Source organism: Carcharodon carcharias, chromosome 12, assembly GCF_017639515.1.
Source record: "Carcharodon carcharias isolate sCarCar2 chromosome 12, sCarCar2.pri, whole genome shotgun sequence".
Lineage (NCBI taxonomy): Eukaryota > Metazoa > Chordata > Chondrichthyes > Lamniformes > Lamnidae > Carcharodon > Carcharodon carcharias.
This window is the reverse complement of record NC_054478.1, coordinates 68610797-68614559: the sequence shown is the minus strand read 5'-3', so window position 1 is coordinate 68614559 and position 3763 is coordinate 68610797. Positions and strand designations below refer to the sequence as shown.

The following is a 3763-nucleotide window of genomic DNA, read 5'->3' as shown; positions in this document are numbered from 1 at the left end:
AAATACACTCTCAAGAATGTCTCCTTGTCCATGTTTCCTTGTTATGATGAGCAGTGTTTGTGTCAATCAGATGTGAAACCTTGTTTCCTGCACAAATTGGAGACTATTATTGCAGTCCAGGGCCTCTCCCCTGAGCAGAGCGTAATCTTTTGAGCACAGTGATTGGCTGGCTTCAAAGTCACTCTCCAGATTAGTGATGTGTGCACCTTGTGTTTGCTGCAAGAATCTCGTACGCAATTGTCACTGGGTTCCATGATGTTCTGTGTGTGTTCTCACCATCTCAGAGGCGGGGCTGCCCCCTGCACCCCCATCTCAATACCATTCCTGACAGGTGAAGGTGTGGTGCTGAAGGGAACAGGTGATGAAGCCTGCCAAAGGATCAAGTTGCCTGAAAGTCCATGTGGCCGCTGTTTCTCAGCAGCGTCTCGATGATATGAGCCTCTTCATAGAGTGTGTGTGCGCTGCCCTCAGCCAGACAGTATCAAACATTCCCAGATGCAATGTGAAGATCTCACGGCTGTCCTCACTTCATCTCGTTGCCATCCTCCTGGAACCTTATAGCAATGAGGGCCTTATGAGAATGCCTGCCTCACCATGACCCCACCAAGCACCTCCCCACACCGCAAGACCGAGTGGCGACAGCTTCGGTAACTCGACTGCATCTTAGTTTTGAACATTCAGACAGACTTTACTGAACCACCCATTTTTATTATTTCAAATCTAATTATAGGATTCACTTTTGTTTACATAGGTTTCTGAGGAGGTCCACGTGGAATGTTGGCCCTGGTCTGAAACATGGAGGTGGAGTTTGGTTCTTCCTAGCCTCTCGCAAATGATTTTTTACCACTTCGCTGTGGATGGTACAGCTGACACAGTAATACAATTTCACGTACAGCTTGGGCAACACATATGCATCAAAGACACTGGCCTCCAAAATATCTCGAACTGCAGCAGCCTCTGCAATGCTGCGGATGACAAACTTCTTAATGGCTTTATCTTTGGGGACGCAGCGGGCACAGTTTGTGCATCCAATGGGCTGGATGTGGCCATGGCCTTTCTTGGCACATCTGTTATTCCTTTGCTTCTTAGTCATCTTCAGCACGAGTCATCCCAAACTGTCATCTCAGGAGCAGGCATTTTTCTAACCTGGACTCCAGGGCTTTGTGGTTTGCTTGTGTCATGAGGGTGACTTTTTAATGTCAACTGAAACATAATGAAAGGGACCAGGAGTGCACTGCTCCATCAGTGTTCGATGGCCACCTTTCCCCTTGCCTATGCCCCCTGAATCCGTGGAGCCGCTGGGATCATTGCGAGCGCTGTGAAAAGTTGTGTGCACTCACCTTTCAGTTCCCCTTCAAGTTGAGGTCGCTGGGTTCATGCCTTTTAAAAGCAGTTATAAATCACACTGTTGGGAAATGCTGAAGCGGGATTTAAATTTGAAGTGGGGGATGATTCCAGCATGTGGCTGCAATAATTATATGCAAATTTATTACAATTAAGTTCCTGACATTCATCAGTGGGAAAAGCGGCCACCATTGATGGGGGAAGGGGACATTTACATTTGGTTTACATTGTTCGGAAATGTGACTAGGGCCTTCTTGCAAGTTTCTCCGATGTCACCCATGAACACGCCTGTTGTGAACCGGGTGGAAAATCCCGGCCAAGGTGACAAACCTCATGAGAATTGTGGATCCAGTGAGCAGGTGGAATGTTTCACATTACAGTTGGTGGGTATATGTATCACTGTACTGAGTGATCGGGCAATACCCCTGATTGAAGACCATGCCAAAGGATCTGAGGGGTGACTCTAGGGATGTAATATATGGTGATTGCATTGAAATAGGGCACAAAGCAGGAGACCTAAGAAGGCATATCTTCCATCCATAATATTGTCTGTCTCAGCCCCTGCCTCAGGTCATTTGCTGCTGAAGCCGTCATCCATGCAGTTGTTATGTCTAGACTGGCCTCCCGCCTTCTGTAAACTTGAGCTAATCTAAAACTCTGCTGCGATCACTCCAGGAACAGTAGAGGTGTGCAAAGCCAGGGTTAAGTCACTTACAAAAAACTGACAGAATTTGCAGTTGCCCAAGGGAGCCCAAGAAACTTGAACAGAACTTGTTTCAAGTCACTGACCCTACATTATCCATTATACAGAGGCAGGCAGAGAGCACAAATCCTAAAGCACAGTCCAAGCATAGTTATTTTTGTACAGCAGCAGTTTCAACAAATGAGTCAAAAAGTACAAAAACACACTTAAAATCATACCTAGTCCATGAAAAGATAGCATTATATGTGTTGTCTACCCAGAGGAGTGTTGATAATGGAACTTAATTGTTTTATTAGCAGAGAAGAGAGCAAGTTGTTTGCTGGGGAAATGCTATTCATAAATAGGAGTAATCCAATTATAAAATAGAATGAGGTTATTGTGAAACTTTTAGTCACAGTCAATGACAAACCTGGGGACGCACACAGTTTGTCCTTTGGGTAAATGCCAAACAAGCCACACCCATTATTACCTAATAGCATGTAGAACTGTGAGAAGAATGAGGTACAAAATAAGACTTAAGATCATTACATTCTTTGAAAAGCTTTAGTATACTTACCATGTACTGATTCCTAGAAACAAGTCAGCATGGTTTGAATATGGGAGTAATCACCTCCGGTGTGGAAGCAATATGACAAAAATTTGTTGCCTAGTAGTTTAATCCTGCTGCATTGATATTTGGTTGCTAAATGCTACCTAAGCCTCCAATATGGCAGAAAGGAAGTGCATGTTCACTGCGAGCTGGAAATGCAACACCTACCATATTGGTATAAACAATTGTTCAGACCTTGTAGCTGAAACAGGTGTTAGAACGTTTACATATGTAATTAAAGTTTGAGGCCAATGTGCAAAATTGGATTGCCCCTTGCACAGCTTGAAATGGCTGCATTCTGGAAATTTAGGTATATATGCAGGCTAATTAGTGATCCTTACATGAGCCTTTGAAGGCGCCACCAACAGGTTACATTTAAAAAATATTTACCTGAATGTGGAGCTGGGAGATGTTAGTGTGCTTTTCCTGGCCCCATGTTCAAACCACGTGGGCCACTTCTGGCACTGTTTGCTGCCCATCCCGAGTGCCACATTGCAATATTCTGATCACCCCCATCCTGGTATCCCAATTGCCCCTACCTAATTCTGATGGTCTGGGTCACCCCACTTCCAACACCCCACCCACAACCTAATCAACCTTACCCAGTGGGTCCACACTGATCGCCTCCAATTCTCCTGAATGGACTCCTTCCGTTGCATTTCTTTTCCATTGGACTCCTAATTGCATACCCTTCCCCTTTACTGACTTTCTACCAGTGAGATGCCTGTGGATACCGAGTAGGCGCCTACAACTCAGCTCTCTCATTTGAATGAGGCCTGACACCCAATATCAGGTGCACCTGAGGCCTACCTCTTCAGTTGCAGTGTTTGATACCTGTGTCCAGTTCATGTCAGCCTGCCAGTATAAACAAATTTCTAATCCAATATTTTTGGGAGAGGAGAATGGAAAGAAAACGGAAAAAATATGCTGTGAAAAGGAGACACCAGGAAGCACCATCTAGTCCTATTACTCAGATGTTTCTGTTTCTGTTCAGATCAAAACCTAGGATAGTGACAAATTTATTTTCATTGGGTTCCCTCAGTGTGTATTAAATGGACATTTATACAGCAATTCATTGTTGTAATGTACAATCTCCGTTTCCACTTTTTAAAATAACAAATTATTTA

At 44.3% G+C, this 3763-nt stretch overlaps 1 pseudogene; it reads right to left on the bottom strand.

Moving 5' to 3' along the window:
* Positions 1-743: 743 nt before the first annotated feature.
* LOC121285162 lies at positions 744-1099 on the bottom strand (annotated as a pseudogene).
* Between the last annotated feature and the right edge of the window lie 2664 nt (positions 1100-3763).